This window comes from Piliocolobus tephrosceles, chromosome 8 (genome assembly GCF_002776525.5).
Source record: "Piliocolobus tephrosceles isolate RC106 chromosome 8, ASM277652v3, whole genome shotgun sequence".
Taxonomy (NCBI): domain Eukaryota; kingdom Metazoa; phylum Chordata; class Mammalia; order Primates; family Cercopithecidae; genus Piliocolobus; species Piliocolobus tephrosceles.
In genome coordinates, this window is record NC_045441.1 from 98,710,817 (window position 1) to 98,733,402 (window position 22,586).

The window sequence follows — 22,586 nt, forward strand, 5'->3', positions numbered from 1 at the left end:
GGAATTGGCCAGGCCCTTTCTCAACTTCTGTGCTAAAGTTTCTGTTGCTTCTGTCTGCATCTCCTGCTGCTTGTTCAAGCCCACCAGTGGAAGGCATGGTGGTTACTTTTCCTCAGGAAACCTTCAGTGTTAGAGTAACTCCTTGAACTTTAAGAAGGTTCCTTCCTTGGCCCTGTGGCATGCAGTTTTAAAGATGGAGTCCACTGAGGGTGAGCGGAACCACATCTGGTCACTTATCAGAACTCATTTGGAGAATCTCTCTGAGCAGAACAAAACAGAAGTGAGCCACTACTGCTCACCTTCAGTCATAGCCCAGCACTGCTTCTGCCAGTCAGCAGAGCTCAGGGGCCTACCTTCCTGAGAAGGAACTGGCCGTGACTGGCAGAGCCAGTGAGATCTGATTGGGCGACAAGATAATTATGATTTTTTTTTTTTTAAAATCTTGCCTGACAAGAGTGTTTAAACAACAGCATCTCATTGAAGGCACAACTGTTCAAAATCTGGGATGAATGTTCAGATGACTGTATCACACTGATTACAACACTGGTCATTTTCTGATTTGTTCCTGAAATCTGAGGAAAGAGCCAGATGCTCTGGGAGCAATGTATTCCAGGTCTACTCTGCTAGGGCTATTTGGAAAATAATCCCTGTAATATAAAATGGTTCTGTCTATCTGAGGTAGTATTATTGAACTCTATCTGTGGTGGTGTAATTATGGCTAAGTTACTTACATAATTTGTCATTGTTTTACTTTCTCTCTGTGGCTTTGAACACGTGCCAGACTGTGATACTTGGGATTTAGGAATGCTCAGAAGGCCAGAAAGGAAAGTATATTTAGGCAACCATATATTAGCTATATTAGGCAACTACATATAGCTATATTAGGCAACTCATTGGCTAACTATACTATTTTTTGTTTTTCTCAATGGGAATACAAAGTTTTGGTCAGCTTATTGGCAAGATGAGACTTTGTAACTCATTCCCGACCAATATTTACCTCCTTTTCTGAAAAGATATTGTTTAATACCAAATTCAAAACCTGACTTTTGCTTATAAACTCAAATAAGGGTTTTGTTTTCACTAATTAATTCAATAATCATTTTAGAAAAATTTTAAAATAATTATATTTAAATTGTGCAATAGATTGGTTCGATAGGCTCAGTAAATTAATCTCAAAATAATTAATTTGAAGCCTCTTAAACTTTTCATTTTAAAACATATTTTGATTTACAAATTGCAAAGTACAAAGAGTTCTGTGTACACTTCACCCAGTTTCCCCTAATGTTAACATCTTCTATAACCATCATATATTTGTTGAAACAAAAACATAAGTATTGGTGTATTACTACTGACTAAACTAAAGAATTTTTCAAGCCTCATCAGTTGTCCACTAATGTCTTTTTTACTGCCCCAGGATCTAATTCAGGAAACCGCATTTAATGTAAGGAGTGTAATAGGTGATCAGCAACTGTCTGGGGCCAGTGGTACAGGCAGTAAGAAGAATTTACCAAGATAGTTGTAGGTAAAGAAAGGCAGATTTATTTGAGAAAGTAGGAAAATGTATTGCAAGGGTGCAACAGGCAGGTCAGCGAAAGAGGAGCTGACTGCAAAGAGACAAAAGCTTGCTAGGAATTTTATAGGATGGTGCTTGTGCTCTGCGCTTGAAGAAGACTTTGTGTAGTAATAATAATGCTAAAGTTGCAGTGAGCTAACTTGAATTTTTTTATCAGCCAAGAATCTGGTGATAGCTGGGCACAGGAAGATTGTGAGTGATTACGCATGAGGGCTATGTGTCCTGGACCATGAAGAAAGGCAGACTTATAGCTTATCTATCTGCTTTCTTGTTTTGCTTTCCCCTGGTCCTGCCAGCCTGAATCCTTTTCCCGAATTAGGACTCTACCTTTCTTCACGCCCCGACAGAGCAACAATGACTAATCTTTGGCATGTGGTTGAATTTCTCATTTTCCAACTGCTTCTTGCTGACCAGGGGTGTAGAGTTGGCCCTACCTAGGATTGTTAGTCGGTCAGGAGGTTATGTGGGCCTAAATCCCGGAATTGAGACTTAAATTGGGCAGGGTTGCTATGAGACTATGGGGGAACAGCACTTGTAGCCTAAAATTTTGTTCTGTTGCATTCAAAGGAAAGTTATGGAGTTCTCTTAGTAGCTGATAGATTTGCTGTAGTACTATTTTGGTTTGAAATTGTTGTATCCTAGAAAACACAAAACCAGATGTAGTATTAACAATACATGATGCAAATAAACAAACTGATATGAGCTTTATTATAGGCAGAAGAAGTTGAGCAACCCATGGCCAAATTTAACTGGAGAACCTTTGAAATAGTTGTGCTAAAAAGGAATCTTGAGGAACTCTTTTTTGAAGGCCCATTAATATTTTTATGCTCTCTGTTATCTTTTCTAAACTTTCTTCTACCTGACCTGAGTTACTGATGTAAAAGCAACAAGTTTTATTTAACAGCATGCAGGTGCCTCCTGCTTCAGCAGGAAGCACGTCCAACATGAGTTGGTTCTGCAAAACATCCCCTGCCAACAAGTTAGGGCCTGCCGATGGGCTTCAATGGCTGTGACTGTAACTTCCCAAGATTGCTGGACTAGGATGATGAGATTATGAATACTGCATTTAAGCATGGGTATATCTGCAAACCAAAAGATAGCACAGGCTACAGAATGTCCTAGGTCATTTTTTTCTATGGCAGGATTATTATTGGCGAGGATGCCATATAATGGGAGACTAAGTACTGCTTCTGATGTCCTTTGGAGGGACCAACATAAGAAGGATTTTAACTTTTGAACTTGGCCAGAGGTTTCAAAGTCTGGGGAGTTATATATATGCACTCCAGATATTGCTGCAACTATAGTGCAAGTGCTTCTTCACTTAATAGGCAAGGCTAGAAATACATTAGATCTGTATACAAAGAAGAACCCAGTTCCTTTTCATGAAACTCCTGAAGAGGAACCTCATAACCAGGCATAGGTGTGATTAGTTTAGATTCCAGTATGATTTGCATAAATAGAGGGATCCCATGGTCCCCCAGGATTAAATGTGGATGGGCAGTGACCCAGAAAGTAGTTATCTGTGCATAAGGGGGTAAAAGTTAGACTTGTAGTGTTATGTGAATGTGGGGCCTGACAGATATGATTTTTGAATATTAATGGGATAAGAGAAAATTGAGGAAAAGATGTATTAGTGAAGTTGAGAAGTCATCCAGTTTTGACTGCTATTTCTATATATTCCATCTTGGTTGCTGAACTATTTATAGGCATAAAGGAATTGTTATAAATCTTTCTGGCATGAACTTTGTTGTTTCCTCATCATAGAGAAAAACTGGAGGTACACAGTAAACTTGTTAAGAGTCATTATATGGCTTCCATTCTGGTTTGTTTGGTTATAGCTGAGAGTGTAATTGCAATGGGCTTGTGTGTTAAAGCCCCTGGGAAAGGGCCAGACTTCTTGGAATTTCTAGCCTTACAGGCCATCTCTGGTGACCTCCCTATTTGCTCGGTCACTCTGGATGATTGGCATGAGGGATCAGTTGGCCTAGGTTTACCTCATAAACCTGTATTTTTGGTGTGCGTGTACCTGGTGTAGTTGAATCCAAAGCATTGGGCTTCTGTGTTAGCAATTTCTTCTATAGATAGTGGGACTGCTAGGAGAGTAATGTCATTCTCGAGTCACTGCCAACGTGAGCATATCCAGCGGTTAGTGCTGTGTGTTGTGTTAGCAACCTGAGATATTACTGGTTAGACTGGGTGCTTGGTGCAGCCATGGAAGCAATAGTTAGCCATGATAGACAGAATAAACGCAGAAGGATATTTAAGGAAAATGACAATATACAGTAAACTCAGAGAGCCAGGAAAGAAGAAAGGCTGTAAAGAGTATGAAAAAAACCAAACACTTAGTACCTCAGCATATCAATGTTGTGGTATGGGGGTAAATAACATTACTAGGACAAAGATGAAGAAATATCCCCTGGGCAGTAGTTTTGGAGGTCCCCCCTGCAAATAGTAATCATGTACTATCTCTCTTATAAAAGCATTAATATCAAGAGGGTGAAGCTGCTCAAGAGAGACAGTTGCTTAGTTACTGAGAGCTTGCAGTAGAATTGAATAAAAAGAGTCAGCTTTAAGAATAACATTTAAGGGCCGGGCATGGTGACTCACACCTGTAATCCCAGCACTTTGGGAGGCCAAGGTGGGCAGATAACCTGAGGTGAGGAGTTCGAAACCAGCCTGGTCAAAATGGTGAAACCCTGTCTCTACTAAAAAAACTACAAAAATTAGCTGAGCGTAGTGACACACACCTGTAGTCCCAGCTACTTGGGAGGCTGAGGCAGGAGAATCCCCTGAACCCGGGAGGCAGAGGTTGCAGTGAGCCAAGACTGGGCCACTGCACTCCAGCCTGGGTGACAGAGTGAGTCTGTGTCTCAAAAAAAAAAAAAGAAAAGAAAAGAAAACAAAAGAAAAAAAAAAGAATAAGGTTTAAAGGAGGTGCTGGATTTATTTCCGTCAACTTTAAGGGAGATTTAAAAATTCTAGGTTGTTTGGTTTAACAAAACCTCTTTTACCTTTTTTTTAAAATGTAAATGAGTTTCCAATGTTTACCTTCTAGTTAGACCGTAAATAATGAATATCATCTCAGCAGTAGCAGCTGAGTAACAACAGGTTTAAAGCAGGCAGAAAAAAAGAGAGGAAGATAGAGAGCTTTAGAAGACTCTACTTAACTCTATAGTGCAGGTTAACCATTTTAGCTATGAATTCTTTTGTTGTAGTTTGCCCATCAGTTTAAATGTGCACAAAATTATAATAGTGAAAGAGATCCGATCTAGCCCACCTGCCCCTCTTGCCTTTAGCTTGTAAGCTGCCTTAATCATTCCAGGGCTTTTGGGCTGAGTTAATTTTAGAAGACATCTAGGTTATAGTTTAATGATAATAGCCCTTCCCCCAAACTCAAACACCTTTTTAAAGCTAATGAGTGGCCATCAGGCCAGGGGGTGGAGAGGAGCCTGATTTCTGCTAAGGCGGAGACATAGACTGCCAGCCATTCCTGTAGATAACACCACTATTGTAGGTTTGCCTTTTGAGGTATCTTTTCAGGTTTTTTGAAGTCTGACACCCATGGCTCTACCTGGACCCACCAATCCCACTCCTGTGACCTCACTCAAAAGCGATTCAGTGTGCAGGAGGACAGCTTCCACTCCCTGTGATTTCATCTCTACCGCATCCAATCAGCAGCAACCCCCGCCACCCCACCCCTCCCCTTAACTGCCTTTGAAAAACCCCTAAACAAGGATCTTTGGACAAGGTTGATTTAAATACTAACTCCATCTCCCACGTGGCATGGCTGGCCTCATGTCTATTAAACTTTTTTTGTACTGTAATACTGTACTCTTTCTTTGTACAGCAGGCAGGAAAACTCCTCGGGTAGTTACACATCCAACCCACAACTCAGGACTCAAACACCTGTATGGCTCTGCTTCTACCAGATGGGCCTGGGGCTCGGATGTTCCTTTTATACAAGGAATGAATCTCTGGGTTGGCCACTCCTGTATTCCCTCACTGGGAACACATTTTCAGGTGTATCTGCTGTACAGGGCCATTCTAAGGGTATGCTCAAGTTATTCCTCCCAGGAGCGTTTACCCTACACTTTGACAAGAACTTTAACCTTCCTAAGTTTCCATTTTCTCATCCCCATTTGGCAGACGGGAAATGAGAGTTGTAGTGGGATTTAAATTTTATAATCATAAGAGATCATTTAGAAGAGTGTCTGGTACAGACTAAGAACTGAGGAAATGTTACCCGTTCTTGCCACTGTGTTCCAGAAACAGTGGAGTGGATGCATCAACCTTCTGATCGGGTGGGTAAGAAGCAGCAAAGACTTAGTGCTAGAACAAAAGTCATTTAAGGAAATCAGACTTTGGCTAGAGCGAATTAGAGTTGTAAGGAAGAATGTTCCATTGATAAAATGAAAGAAATATGAAATGAGAATATAATTCTTGAAAGCAAATTAAATGCAGTTTTTCATTACTGAAAGCTATGTGGGGCAGAGTTCTTACTAATCCTCCCTGTGTGGGTCTACTTTTATCTATTTGTGTCATCACCATTTCAAGCTTAGCTCACATTTAAGCAATGAATAAACAGGGAAAATCCTCTAATTTGTAGAGGTTAATTTTATTTTTATTTTTATATTTTTGAGCCCGAGTCTCACTCTATCACCCAGGCTCGAGTGCACTGGCCCAGCCTCAGCTCACTGTAAGCTCCGCCTCCCAGGTTCAAGCGATTTTCGCGCCTCAGCCTCAAAAGTAGCTGGGATTACAGGCGCCTGCCACCATGCCCAGCTAATTTTTATATTTTTGGTAGAGACAGGGTTTCACCATGTTGACCAAGCTAGTCTCAAACACCTGGCCTCAAGTGATCCACCCACCTCATCCTCCCAAAGTGCTGGGATTACAGGCATGAGCCACTGTGCTGGCTGAGGTTATTTTTATAACAATCATTACAAGTACTGTAATTGTTATTGAAAAAAGGCTTATTGTATAATAACTATTTTATAATAACATAACTTGATCTTTGAATAGAGTTTTGCCTTTTTCAGAGAACTTTCAGGGTCATTTTTTTATGTGATCTTTGAGTTAAAGGATGGTGTAGGAATTGTAATCCGCATTTTGCTAATGCAGAAACTGAAGTTCACAGGGAAGAAAGTGTGTTAGGAAAGGCTTCATAGGGGAAGTGACACAGCACCGTAGCTTGAGAGATGTGTAGGTGATTCCTCAAGTAGGTGGGGGCTGAGCAGTTTTCAGCAGAGATGCTGCAGAGGGTAGGGCAGGTAGGGCATAGTGATAGAGGAGGGGGAGTTCTATAGTGGCACCAAATACTTTGATATATCTGATGCTTTGGGTAAGGGGAGCAGTGTAGAGTCAGGGCTTTGTGTATCAGGCTAGGAGTTTGGACTTTATTCTCTGCCAGGGAGGTGCTTTCAGGCAAAGGAGAGTAATATGATTAGATTTCAGTTTAGGAAGATCACTATGTCAGTAGTGTAGAAGCTGAACTGGAAAGATGTTTAGGTGGTAGGTTCAAGCTAGCTGATATTTTCTAATCCTATTGATCATGAGGTCTCAGTTCCCAGGTATGGTGACAATGAGCAAGTGTAGACAGCCAGGTTGGCACTAGCAGCATAAACTGCTTGTGACAAAAGCGCAGCATTTAGACACAGAAACCACTGGCTCCTGTCCTAGATTTGTCAGATCTACAAATTTTCCTGGAGCACTTACCGTTTAATTTCCTTTGGCTTACCTCATCTGTGTAATGAGGGTATTTGTATGGCACCAGCTTTGCATATGTTAACATTGATGAAATACTTCAAATAAAACAAATCGGAACTTAGGAATGAAGATAGATATGAATATGCTACAGGCTGGTCCCAAAATCATAGCAAAGGATGGAAGGTTTAGCAGGTTGCCTATGCTATATAAGCTGGGTTGATAAGAGGTTTTAAGATCCAGTTTTGAGCAGCCTCTATCATAAATAATTATTCAAAGGACTTCCATGTTTTATTGTCTTCCTGAAAAGCAGGGTACCCACAAAGATTTATACAGAGTTTTTAAGTTTAGCATTGTATTATAGCCAGCACTCTCTCTTGAAATCAGGTGGGAAGCAAAGCAAAATGTCCATTAGTTCTCAATGAATGGTTTATTTATCCTATTTGCAATTGCACAGAGAACTGACTTCCTATGAAGGAGAAAACAGTTGATAGATCTTCTGAGACAATAAACTGGGTGAACGAGGGGCTTTGTTTTAAGCCTGCTAGACAGAATTTCTCCAGGATCTGAACTTCCTGTATCTAGGGTGGGAAGCCCAGAGAAATGTATAGTAGCCCTTCCCTCCTAATTCTAACCCCGCAGAATTTGTGTCAGAACCACCAGGATCAGATTCTGAGTGACATCAGAGCATTTATTAGGAGAGAACAGATTACTGAAGGTGACCACTTTCAATATTAGCTAGTCACATACCCAGGATGTCTATAATCTTGTCAACAACAGAAATCAATCTTCTAACATGATGCAAAGAGGGGAAAGAAAGAAATGCCTGAGTGGAGGCTGGCCAGGAAAATTCCAATGCTGATGAACTGAAGGCAATGGAAGTTTGTATATCATTTCTCTAGCAGGCATAGGAAGGTACTTTACACAGTAGGTGGGTTTCTAGAAAGTTAACTATTTTTATTTATTTATTTTTGAGTCTCGCTCTGTCGCCCAGGCTGGAGTGCAGTGGCACAATCTCAGCTCACTGCAACCTCTGCCTCCCAGGTTCAAGTGATTCTCTTGCCTCAGTCTCCCAAGTAGCTGGAACTATAGGCATGCGCCACTGCACCCAGCTAATTTTTGCATTTTTAGTAGAGATGGGGTTTCGCCATTTTGGCCAGGCAAGTCTCGAACTCCTGACCTCAGGTGATCCATCCACCTCAGCCTCCCAAAGTGCTGGTAGAAACTTAACTATAACTATAATTTTTTCAAATGGAATTTTCTTTTAAATATACTTTAGGACTTGGTCACTTAAAGGAATGTTTTGGAGAATCTGCTTGTGAACATTCTTTTTTTTTTTTCTGAGGGTGTCACTCTGTTGCCCAGACTGGGGTACAGTGGCACGATCTTGGCTCACTGCAACCCCCACCTCCCAGGTTCAAGCGATTTTCCTGCCTCAGCCTCCTGAGTAGCTGGGATTACAGGTGTGTGCCACCACGCCTGGCTGATTTTTGTATTTTTAGTAGAGATGGGGTTTCACTATGTTGGTCAGGCTGATCTCGAATTTCTGACCTCAGGTGATCCATCCACCTCAGCCTCCCAAAGTGCTGGGATTACAGGCGTGAGCCACCACACCTGGCCTGCTTGTGAACATTGTCAAATATTTCATGGGCTTGTATTTTTTTATACTTTCCACCTATTCGAATTTTTTAAAGTGATAAACATTTGCCATTGTCTTACAAGCTCAATAAATTGGTCTTTACTTTCTGAAGCAATTTGTTATTGTTGCTATTTTCCTTGAGGGAAAAGCAAGGTTTCTGTGTTTGTATTTAAACCCCTCTGCTTTCTTATTTTTCTTTTTTTTTTTTGCTTTTTTTTGAGACGGAGTCTCACTCTGTCGCCCAGGCTGGAGTGGTGCAGTGGCATGATCTCGGCTCACTGCAAGCTCCGCCTCCCGGGTTGACCCCATTCTCCTGCCTCAGCCTCATGAGTAGCTGGGATTACAGGTGCCCGCCACCATGCCTGGCTAATTTTTTTTGTTTGTTTTTGTTTTTTGTATTTTTAGTAGAGACGGGGTTTCACCGTGTTAGCCAAGATGATCTGGATCTCCTGACCTCGTGATCCACCCACCTCAGCCTCCCAAAGTGCTGGGATTACAGGTGTGAGTCACCGCGCCCGACCTCTTATTTTTCTTTGTTGATTTTTTCCTCTCCTAGTATGACCAATGGTGAGAAGCCTGAGTTTATTGACTTTGACTAGGAATTTACTGACTTTGATTTTGTAATCGAGGCAGGTGACCACCTTTTTGATGAGGCCTGAGTGAATAAGAAAAGTCTCAATCACCCCCCCACCCACCTACAGAAATATATATATACCCCATGCCACTGTCACACTGACCCTCAACTGCCATCATGATACATTCTCTATCTTAGGCTAAAGGCTTCATGTTCTAAAATACAAATACCCTGGAGAATTATTGAATTAAATGGTCTATTACGGCATAACGCTTTAATGAGAAATTATCTGAATATTTTTCTCCTGGCAGTAAAAAAAAAAAAAAAAAAGGGAGTTTTAATGGGAGTATACCAAGAAAGAGATGGTCTTGGAATCTGGGCACCATCCCAGGAAGACAGACTTAACTAAAGGCAAAAGTTCTAGGCTGCTGAGGAGCTGTAAAAGGGATACTGAATGCCGGGGAAGTATGATGGAGAAGTTGCTCAGTATTGAAGAAATGGAAAATGCAAAGTAGAGCTAAAGCAAACTTGGATTTATGATACAAGTTAGCTTAGGGAAGACTGAACTCTTAGTATCTTTAATTTCATTGTTTGCCAATCATTTGAGAAGAAAAACCTGAACATTTCATACATTCCTTCTAGTATTTATTGATCACTCATATGTACTGGACACTTTGTTAAGTGCTGATCATACAAAGCAGAACAAGATATTCTTGTCCTTAAAGAGTTTATATTTTAAAGGGAGAGATAGGGCTGGATGCAGTGGCTCATGCCTGTAATCCCAACACTTTGGAAGGCCAAAGCAGGTGGATTGCTTGAGCTCTGTGGTTTGAGACCAGTCTGGGCAACATTGTGAAACCCCATTTCTACAAAAAATACAAAAATCAACTGGGCATGGTGGCCTGAGCTTGTAGTCCCAGCTACTCGGGAGGCTGAGGTGGGAGGATGGCTTGACCCCAGGAGGCAGAGGTTGCAGTGAGCCAAGATCACACCACTGCACTCCAGCCTGGGTGACAGACCTAGGCCCTGTCTCAATAAAATAAAATAAATAAAGGGAAAGATAGGACAAAAACTATATATATTTTCAAGTTGTGATAAGTGCAGTGAAGAACACAAAACAGGTACTTTTGGTATATTTTTTTGTTTTCTGCTTTACAATTAGATTGCCCTGTGAAATCTATGGTAAAACAGAGATAAATTGGTAAGGGCTGCAGTCTTCATAATCTACATAAAAACTATGATTGACTCAGGTCCTATATAAGGAAATTTCTGGGGATAATCCTGTGACACTCTCAGTACTCTCTGAAATTCTGTAGAGCGAAGAGCTTGTGGATTCTGGCAGGAAGAGCAATCAAGGTGAAGGTGAAGATGTTGAGCTGGAATCTGGACAACTACGTCCGCAAAACCCAGCTGGACTTACAGATTGTTCCAAGAAACTATGATCCTACCTTACATCCTTTTGAGGTCCTGCAAGAATATGTAAGAGTTTTAAATGCTACCAAACTGGAAGGAGTATTCGCAAAACCATTCCTTGCTTGGCTGGATGGTCACTGAGATGGAGTCAGTTGCTTGGCAAAGCATCCAAAGAGCCTGGCTACTGTCCTGTCTGGGGTATGTGATGGAGAGGTTAGAATTTGGAACCTGACTCAACTGAAATGTATCCGTATAATACAAGCACACGAAGGCTTTGTACGAGGAATATGTACTCGCTTTTGTGGGACTTCTTTTCACTGTTGGTGATGACAAAACTGTGAAGCAGTGGAAAATGGATGGGCCAGGCTATAGAGAGGAGGAAGAGCCATTATATACAATATTAGGAAAGACAGTGGGATTAACAGGAAAGACAGGAGGAAGAGCCATTACATACAATATTAGGAAAGATACTGGGATTGATCATCACTGGAAAGAAGCTGTTTTTGCCACATGTGGACAGCAACTAGACATTTGGGGTGAACAAAGAACTAATCCTATATGTTCAATGACCTGGAGATTTGACAGTATAAGTAGTGGTAAATTTAATGCAATTGAGACATTTATCTTGGAAAGTTGCATGTCTAATAGGAATATAGTACTATATGATATGAAGCAAGCTACTCCTCTGAAAAAGGTGATCTTAGATATGAGAACAAATACAATCTGTTGGAACCCTATGGAAGCTTTCATTTTTATGGCAGCAAATGATTATAACTTATTTACTTTTGATATGTGTGCACTGGACACTCCTGTAATGATCCATATGGATCATGTATCTGCAGTGCTTGATGTGGATTACTCTCCCACTGGGAAAGAGTTTGTGTTTGCTAGTTTCGATAAATCTATTTGAATCTTTTCTGTAGACAAAAGTCAAAGCAGGGAAGTATATCACACAAAGTGAAAGCAACATGTTATCTGTGTAAAATGGACTTCTGACAGCAAGTATATTATGTATGGATCTGATGAACATTCACCTATGGAAAGCTAATGCTTCTGAAAAATTGGGTGTGCTTACATCACAAGAAAAAGCAGCCAACTATTATAACCAGAAACTGAAGGAGAAATTTCAGCATCATCCTCATATACAACCAACAGCTCATCATTGACATCTACCAAATTCTGTCTACAGCCCAATTCAGGAACAGTGCATCATGAAGGAAGCTTGTTGACAAAAGGAAGTGAATCACATTAAACACAGCAAGCCTGGATCTGTGCCAATTGTGTCAAAGAAGAAGAAACACATAGTGGCAGTTGTAAAATATTTGGTATTCCTAACAATCCTGATGTATAATTACTTGTTACTTTTGACTTGAGAACTCTACAAATAAAAGTGCTGGGACTAGATTAATTGGAAACATTTCAGTTATATATGTAGAGCTTTATCATTGCTCCTTTTAGCTACCCTGATAAATGATTCTTAAAGGTGGGCTAATTGATAAGACTGTCTAACTGTTTTATCCTTAATCTGTGTTCTTCTTTCATTGAAGGATATAGTACTTACAGTACTTGCAACTAACTCATTTTTTCCGGGGTTTTATTTTTTTGTTTTTTGTTTTTTTTTTTGAGACAGAGTCTTGCTGTGTCACCCAAGCTGGAGTGCAGTGGTGCAATCTTGGCTCACTGCAAGCTCTTTCTCCCAGATTCAAGCAATTCTCCTGCCTTAGCCTCCCGAGTAGCTGGGACTACAGGTGCGTGCCACCACGCCCAGCTACTTTTTGTGTTTTTAGTAGAGACAGGGTTTCACCATGTTGGTCAGGCTGGTCTTGAACTCCTGACCTTGTGATCCTCCTGCCTCGGCCTCCCAAAGTGCTGGGATTACAGGTGTGAGCCACCGCACCCAGTCATTTTTTCCCGTCTTTTTTTTTTTTTTGAGATGCAGTCTTGCTCTTGTTGCCCAGGCTGGAGTGCAATGGTGTGATCTTGACTCACTGCAACCTCCACCTCCCGGGTTCAAGCGATTCTCCTGCCTTAGCCTCCTGAGTAGCTGGGATTACAGGTGCCCGACACTATGCCTGGCTAATTTTTTTTTTTTGTATTTTTAGTAGAGACAGGGTTTCATTATGTTGGCCAGGCTGGTCTCGAACTCCTGACCTCGTGATCTGCCCGCTTTGGTCTCCCAAAGTGCTGGAATTACAGGCATGAGCCACCATGCCTGGCCTTTTTTTCCTTTACAGATATACTTACTTTCTCTCTGATCTATTATCATAGATACTTTACATTTGAATTGACATTTAAGACCAAACATTTCTTCTAATACCTTTAATATTACTTTGAAAATGATTGCAATGATGTTTCTTCCTATGATTCCACATAACATTTAGAAGAATGATGTCAACTTTTTATAACTGAATTTATTTCTATTGCTTTATTTTTATTTGGCTTTTTGACCCTTTCAAAACAATCAGCCTGCATTTATATAACTTTTATAAATAATATTATAATTTGGGTCAAGTTAAGATAATAAAACTTCCTTTCAGCATTGGGAAAAAAAAGAAATTCTGTAGACTCAATGTTCTAAACACTGAGGGGCTCCTCAGAGCCAATTCTAATAATTAAACAGGTGAGATTAACTGCTGCCTGTGTGGTTTGATGTTAAACCCTATCTTCTGTTTGCTATGCCCACCTCCTATACAATCCCCACCCTCCTGTTACATATCCTGAAATTCCAGGCTTGAGAATTCTAATAGACTGGCCTAAAAAGAAGAAAACAGGGAAATGTGATTAGTCATGAAGCAGCTAGTGACAAGGAGAGAAGAATGAGGAATATGCCCAGAGCTGTGGAAAAAAACGAACAAGAAAACTGACTGAAGATACTCCACGTAGGAGAGTGAACTCACACCATTTCAACATCAGTAACTTAGGTAATGAGAAGAGGGAGAGTGGTCAACAGAATTCCTTTTAAGTTTAATAGTGTAGGGGCTGCGTGCAGTGGCTCATTCCTGTAATCCCAGCACTTTGGGAGGATTGCTGGAGCCCAGGAATTCAAGACCATCCTGGGGAACATGGGAAGACCTTCTCTCTACTAAAAAAAAAAAAAAAAAAAAAAAATTAGCTGGGCATGGTGGTGCATGCCTGTAGTCCCAGCTACTTGGGAGGCTGAGGTGGGAGGATTGCTTGAGCCTGGGAGGTCAAGACTGCAGTGAGCTATGATTGCATCACTGCACTGCAGCCTGAGCAACCAAGAAAGACCCTGTCTCAAAAAAAAAAAAAAAAAAAAAAAAAAAAGAGCATAGCATGGGGATCCCATGCACGAAACTCCAAAGTAAGCCTTTGAGGACTTGTTGCTCAGCGTTAAAAAGAGGTACTATAAAGAGGTACTATGCATGCATAGTCCTAAACAGTTTCTTAGCTAAGCATGTGATTACTAAAGCCATTAGAAGTAAGAAGACAGGGAGATAACTTAATGTTATTTTTATGTTAAAAGGTTACTTGTACTGTCATTAATAGAATACCAAGGAACTATGTAAAATATGTTTATGTCTTGTTCTCATGTATCTGCTAGTGAAAGAGGCAAGATAATTAATTAGAGCAATCAAATAAAACTATCTTCTCAGGTCTTTTAGTGGCACACATTTTTGTCTGCCCAGCATTTCTTGTGGGAAACATGCTCCTCCTCCAACACTCCAAAGTATTTCTGGTCATGTGGTTTGGGCCAGGGATGAGTATGTGATGTAGGCTCAGGCAATCAGTATATTGTATTCCTCTCATCACAGTGACTGGCTCGTGAAAGAGTATGTAGTATATGATGGACCATTTGAAAGTCTCTGGGTGTTTTACCAGAGACTTTCCAGAAAAATGTCCCTTTTTTGGATCATAGGCTCTAAAATCTCTAGGGGTCTGGAGCAGCCAGGATCCATCCATCTTGCTGCTACATGGAGGGGGCTAACTTGAAGATGAAGCAAAGTAAACGCAAAGAATGCTAGGAAGAATAGGGAACTGGGGAAGAAAGAGTCCAAACAGATATTTTGTCCATGCTAAGAGATCCTTGTGTGAATGAAATTCAGTAGAAGGATAGATTCCTATTACCCTATTAGCAAGGGGACAGTTGGTGGGGTGGAGGGGGTATGACTCACCGTAGAACCACTTGTCCTTGTCAGGAGGGGCTAAGCTCCCCCATGAAATTTACAGTGGTAGGGGAATGATGATAGCAAGTAACCAGTCTGGGACTTACTTGAAGTTATTTGCCTTTCGGTAACTTCAAGACTGCTGAATATGTACCCACTTTCCTGGAAGCCTTCTTGTGCCCTCTGCTGCCTTAATGTCAACTTGAATTACCTGATTCACCTAAGATACTGTCGAAGTCTGTCGAAGTCTAACATAATGGTTTTGTTGTCTTACTCAAGCGTCAGATTTTAAGATGTTTGGAGGCAGGGCCTGTATCTCCCACTTCTGCATTTTCATGTTTTGCACAGCCCCAGAACCCAGTAAGCATTTCAGTGATGCTTGAATGAGTGAATCTGATAAGGCATATAGAAATAGAAGCCCTGAAATATTAGCCTGAAAAATTCATGGCTTTGCATTAAAGTACTGCCTCTCCAAGCATGCTCTTAAAAAATACAAATACCCAGAGGAAACATAACATGTTTAACTGATGACCAACAATTCTCATTTTTGGCAGTTATCAGAATGAAGGTGTCAGAGGTGTTAAATAAAACAACTTCATCTTGAATAGGAGGTAAGTAAAATAAGGCTGAAACCTACTGGGCTGCATTCCTGGATGGTTAAGGCATTCTAAGCCACAGGACAAGATAGAAGATCAGTGCAAAATACAGGTCATAAAGACCTTGCTGATAAAACGGGTTACAGGAAAGAAGCCAGCAAAAACCCACCAAAACCAAGATGGTGACAAGAGTGACCTCTGGTTATCCTCACTACTACTCTCTCACCAGCGCCATGACAGTTTACAAATGCCATGGCAATGTCAGGAAGTTACTCAAGGAGGTCTGGAAATGGGGAGGCATGAATAATCCACCCCTTGTTTGGCTTATCATCAAGAAATAACCATAAAAAGGGGCAACCAGCAGCTCTCGGGGCTGCTCTGTCTATGGAGTAGCCATTCTTTTATTCCTGTACTTTCTTAATAAACTTCCTTTCACTTTATTGTATGGATTCACCCTGAATTCTTTCTTGCGTGAGAGTCAAGAACCCCCTCTTGGGATCTGGATTGGGATTCTTTCCTGTAACAAAGGAAACTATAAAAATTGGATTTTAGGCCAGGTGCAGTGGCTCACACCTGTATTCCCAGCACTTTGGGGGGCTGAGATGGGCGGATCACCTGAGGTCAGGAGTTTGAGACCAGCCTGCCCAACATGGTGAAACTCCGTCTCTACTAAAAAAAAATTACAAAAATTCACCAGATGTGGTGGTGCATACCTGTAATCCCAGCTACTCGGGAGGCTGAGGCAGGAGAATCGCTTGAACCCGGGAAGTGGAGGTTGCAGTGAGCCAAGATTGCACCACTGCACCCCAGCCTGGGTGACAGAGTGAGACTCCATCTCAAAACACAAACAAAAACAAAATTGGATTTTAAAGAACACTGTTTGTATGAAAGAAAGGCCATAGATTTGTGTCACTAATTTGAAAAATAGTTTGCCATTATTTCCTAAAGCTGAACTTTCATCTATGTATGACCCAAAAATTTCACTCCTAGGGATGGGACCAAAGGAAACTGCTGTGGTTCAAATGTGTTCCCCAGATGTCAGCTGCTGGAAACTGAATCTCCAATGCAAGAGTGTTGATAGGTGGGACTTTTAAGAGGTGAGGGAGTAATGCTGTTATTGTGGGACTGGGTTAGTTATCTCAGGGGTGGGTTCCTGAGGGATGAGTTTGGCCCCTTCTCTTGTGTGAACACTTTCTCTTGCCGTGTGATGCCTTCCACCATGTTGTGATGCAGGAGATTCATCCCCTTGATCTGGGACTTTCTAACCTCCAGAACTGTGAGCCAAATAAATCTCTGTTCCTTATAAACTACCCAGTGTGTGATATTGTGTTATAGCTGCATAAAAAGGACCAAGATAGAAACTTTTACACACGTAAAACAGGAGATGTGTACAAGAATGTTCATAGCTGCCCTGTTTTTGATGCAAAAACTTGGAAACAACTGAAATGCCTGTTAACAGGAGAGTAGATGAATAAATTGCAGTGTATTTACACAACTATTGTAGGACCATAAAAACAAACAAACCACACTGATTCACAACAATGTGGATAACTCCTAGCAATAACATGAAGAAAATAAATGCCCCAAATTTATATGATATGATATATAGTCATACACCACATAATGGCATTGCAGTCAATGATGGACTCCATATATGACAGTGGTCCCATAAGATTATAATGGAGCTGAAAAATTCCTATCACCTAGTGATGTTGTCCTGAGAAATTGACTAACAAGAAGTTTTCGGAAATGGAACAGAAATGCGTGGCTGAAGAAGAGGCAAGAGAAAAGGAAATTGCAGGAGAGGAAAAAGAAGAATCCCCAAGAAAATTCATGAAGGGTTTAGCAGAACATTTGCAAACCTCAACAAGCTCCTTAAAATGTTTAAATCATAGACCCCAACACCCCAATTAAGTTTTCATTAATAGAGAGGAATGTTCGTAGTGCAGTATCTGTTTATAAGCAAATCTTTGACAAAAAAAAAAAAAAAAAAAAACCAAACAAACCAAGAATACCACCATGCATGTATTTCTGAAGAGTGACCCTCCTCAAGAAGAACCACAGGCAGGACCTTCAGGAGGAATTCCGGAAGAAGGCACTGTTATCATAGGAGATGACAGCACTGTGCATGTTATTGCCCCTGAAGACCTTCCACTGGGACAAGTTGAGGAGGTGGAAGACAGTGACATTGATCAGGACGCTGTGGAGGCCTAGGCTAAAGTGCATGTTTTTAAGTTAGTTTTTAACAAAAAAATTTAAGAAGTAGAAAATAAAAATTTAAAAATGGAAAATTTGAAAAACAGCTGATAGAATAAGGATATAAAGAAAGAAAATACAATGTGTTCCTGTTTTAAGCTAAATGTTATTTTGAGAGTTTCAAAGTTTAAAAAAGTTTATAAAGTTAAAAAGTTACAGTAAGCTAATTTATTATTGAAGAAGGAAAATATTTTTAAAATAAATTTCCCATCGCCTAAGTGTCCAGGGTTTATAATCTCTACAGTACTCTATAGTAATGTCCTAGGTCTTCACATTTACTCGACACTCACTCGCCCACTCATCCAGAACAACTTCCAGTCCTGCAAGCTCTACCTATGATAACTGCCCTATATAGGTATGCAATATATGAATCTTTAATACTGTTACTTTACCTTTTGTATGTTTAGATACCCACATACTTAGCATCGTGTTATAGTTGCCTACAATATTCAGTGAGGTGACATGCTGTGCAGGTTTGCAGCCTAGGAACAATAGGTTATGCCATTGCTAGTGTGAGCCTAGGTATGTAGCAGTCTACACCATCTAGGTTTGCGTAAGTGCTCTCTGTGATGTTCACACAATGACGAAATCACCTAATGATGCATTTTTTAGAATGTATTCCTGTCGTTAAATGATGCACAATGTATTTTTCTAGAGTTACAATTAATATAAAAATAAGCTTTATAGAAATACATATAGGTGCAATAAAACTATATTTCAAAAAGCCAAGGAATTCTCTGGATGATGGTGGCCCTGTGTGTGTGTGTGTGTGTGTGTGTGTGTGGTGGGGGGTGAGGGGGTGGGGGTGGGGTGTGGGGTGTGGGATGTGGGCACTGTATGGTTAGATGAAGTTTATGTCAAGGTTCCAGATTTTGTTTTGGATGGTAGGCTTCCAGGTACTTACTAAGAATAATGAAATAAGAAACTAAGCACAAACATGACTAGAAAGCCTGACTTTCCTAGGAAACTGTCTGAGGCTGATACTTTATTTGGAAAGTGCAATCTCAGAGCATTGATAGTAGGGGAAAGTGAGGCGAGGAGAAAGGATAGGGATTAATGCCAGGGGTGCTTTGGCCTTGCTTCATGAAGAGCTCTGCTGGTGAGTTGGCAGGTGAGCCTGTCCAGCCACATGGGAGTCTTCAGGTGGGACAGGTCTGCCTTGGAGCAGTCCTTGGGTGGAAGAAGGGAGAGGAAATGAGTAGATTGGGTCTCTAACTGGAAGGTAAATTCTCTGGGGCACTACCTCTGGGTTGCTTATCTGGCCTTTTTTGGTGGCAGCCAGGAAACTAAATCTCACATCTTGTGTTTTAGTTAAGTCTAGAAGTGGTGGCAGATGGCAGAATCTCAAGCCTGTGACTTTTCTGCCTAGCTGCCCAACAGCAGCAAGGGCATGGTCCCAGCCCTCCCTGGCAAGACGCTGGCTGGCCCCAGGCAGAGTAAGTTGGTGCTATGGAGGCAACTGAGTCAGAGCTGGCAGCCGAGCGTCTATGGGATAGCATGTGAGCAGGAGCTTGGGAGTCAGACCCACGTTTGAATCTCCGTGTGAACTTGGATCAATTTCTTAACTTCCCTGGAGCCTCATCTAGAATGTGGGAGTAGTGATAACTACCTCCAAGTGTTGTTTCTCATATTAGAAAGGGATAATGTACATAATGCAACCAGCAGAAGTTTTGGCATCTAATAAGTGCTAAAAATATGTAACTCCCGTTCGTCCTACCCCTGCCACGAAGCACAACTGAGACAGTACTGGGGGTTGAGGGTGGGCAGACCTGGCTTAATTCTCCTTCTCTCCTTGTCCCACCTGGCCCATTTCCTGGCCTTGGGCAACCCAAGAGCACTGGGCCCTGTGTTACAGGATGAAGGGGAGAAAGACACTTTGCACCCCCTTCCTAAGGTCAACAGTCCTGAGGCTGCACCTTTCCTCTGTGCCCTGGGTTTAAAGAGGGATCTCAAACAGAGATGGGTACTCCAAGCAGGCATATAAGCTGCTGTCCCGTTGAAATAATATTCATCAAATATTTGTCTAATATTTACTTTGGCTGGGGGCAAAACTGGCTCAGCAGGACAAAGGCATCTTTCCCCAATATGTCAGGGGTTGGGAATGGAGGCCCAATGCCATTGATGGCAGATTTCCAATTTATTTCAGGGCTGTGTCTGCCCTCTTCTGGCATGCTACCATGCCACCTGTTCACCTGGTTGTTTCTTATATGTCTAGAGCCCCACAAAGGGTGACTAGGTCAGCCAGAGCTCTTGCTAGGCTTCACTATAATTCAGGATTACTTTTACTCTTTGATCACGTAAGAACGTTCATTTCCTGAAATGCCTGTCTTATACATTTAAGTGCTCGTGTATTTCATAATACCACTATAGGATCTTGCATTTGAATACTTACCAGGGACTGAAATAAATTCACACTGCTATTTTGCTGGTGAAGTGTCCTATTGTGTAAGTGAAGTTTTTAATTTTGTAGATTTAGATGAGTAAGTTAAAAATTTCCTTTCTGATTCTTTATTTGTTTTCTATTTTGGGGTAAAATGAAGTTAGGTGGGGGCAGGGGAGAGACTTTCAAAGGGAGCTCTTCATATCAGTAATTTATACTTTATACATGCTCCAACTCCAAGATACTTCTCCTCAGAGCCATTTCGAGGGCAGAGAACATTCCTGATCGCTAGGTTGCCCCTGTTCCCTTTTGAGTTAATCCTGTGGCCTCCACAAGCATGTAGAAAATTGTGGAGAAGAGGCACTCCTTATGCTCTCACAAATTTTATTTGGCCTCCCCATTCTGGCTTACTTCTTGTGAATGCAGATTCAGTTGGCCCCAATTTCTTTCTAGCGGGCAGGAGTCAAAGGTGTAGAATGTTGTTGAAAGGTTTTGTACTATTGTGCAAAGTAGTACTGTACAAATTATCTTCTGCCTCTTTCCCATAAGACCTTTTGAGCAAAGCCCAATTCTAGAATTCTGGAATTCTGCTAGAACTTTCCTTTGGCTAAATTTGATTGTTCCTAAAAAATCAGTATGCCGGAAGACCACATTTTATTTATTTTTTTGAGACAGGTTCTCACTCCTGTTGCCCAGATTTGAGTGCAGTGGCACAATCATGGCTTACTGTAGCCTCAACCTCTTGGGCTCAGGTGATTCTCCCACTTCAGCCTCCTGAGTAGCTGGGTCTACAGGTGTGCACCACCTTGCCCAGATAATTTTTTGTATTTTTAGTAGAGATGGGGTTTTGCCATGTTGCCCAGACTGGTCTTGAACTCCTGGACTCAAGCAATCCGCCTGCCTCTGCCTCCCAAAGTGCTGGGATTACAGGTATGAGCCACTGCACCTGGCCAGAACTGCATTTTAATTGTCCTAAGTCATCTGTGTCTTAACGTGAATGGCAGAAAGCTTGTGTCAGTGGCTGCTCTGAGGACAGCCCCAGAGTGGAGGGCAGGAGAGCCTGGAATGAGGTAGCTCAGGACTCAGAGAGAACTCCAACTTTGGTAGGAGCCGTCCTGGACCTGCCTATAGTTAGTAACATTTTGACCCTGAGAGCCGCCGCCTCCTCCTTGCAGGTGTAAGCTGTTCCTTAGCCTTTAACTTTCAAATTAAAAATGTTTATTTAGGGTAGTAATGGAAAATAGAAGATAAGTTAGCAAAGCCAGCAGAAGTTGGAGAATTCATAAACAATAAAACACCAGAAAAGTGTTACCCAGAATGCAACTTTGAAAAAAGGAAAACATTAAAACAAATCTTGAGAGCCAAGAATAAAGGTCCCTTGAGGGAAGTAACACATGCCATGATTTTTTTGCACTCTCTTTCTCTTTTGCCCTGTGATACTGGTCCATCTTTTATGAAGATCATCTTTTATGAAATTCAATAATGATAACTAATGTTAGGGTGTCTCCTGAGGCAATATGAGATTATATGGTAGGTAAACAGTAGGCCGTTGCTGACTCAAAGGAAAGGATCACTTAGGAACACAATTAGCCCAGTGCCGGTGGTCCCTTTTAGTCAGAATCCTCAATCTCTGTGGGGATCACCCTTTGGCCTGGACTTTATTGAGCTGCCAGATTAAAGGCATGAGAATTGAGCCTCATTTTTTCCCATTTCTATTCTTAGATAATCCATTCATTCTTTTTCAATTTACCAGGACCAGTCCCAGAAAATGTTGAGAACTGGGTGTGAGTAATAATCACTGATATTATATGGTTCCTTGTAGTTTGCAAAGCAGCTTTACATATATTATTGCATTTAGACTTCCCAATAACCCTGTGAAGCAGGTGTTATATTATTACTATTATCACAGTTTCATAACTGTGGACATAAAGCTTAAAGAGATGATAGGACTTGCCTAAGTTCAGAGAAAGAGGGAATGGCTCTCAGCTCAGGTGTTTTGATCCCAAGTCCTGTTGCTCCTCAGTTCACCTTGAATCTGAGGAGCTGCCATTTGTCCACCATGCTCCTCTCACTCTTATTAATAACAACAAGGGTAATAGTGGCCAATGCTTGAGGGGTATTCACATGATACCATCCCATTTAATCCTCACACCAATTGTATGGTACAGGCTTAATAACTGATCTTATTTTACAGTTGAGTAAACTGAGGCTCAGAGAGGGTAGGTAAGCCTGAGAGAGGTGGGGTATGTCGACCAAGGGTCATAGCTAGTAGGTGGTGGAAACAACATTTAAATCTAGACCTGTTTGGTGTCCGTGCTCTTAAACACG

General features: G+C 41.3%; 1 pseudogene; it reads left to right on the forward strand.

Annotated features, from left to right (window-relative positions):
* The first annotated feature begins 9,851 nt into the window (after window positions 1-9,851).
* Window positions 9,852-21,439, forward strand: LOC111520415 (annotated as a pseudogene).
* The last annotated feature ends 1,147 nt before the right edge of the window (window positions 21,440-22,586 follow it).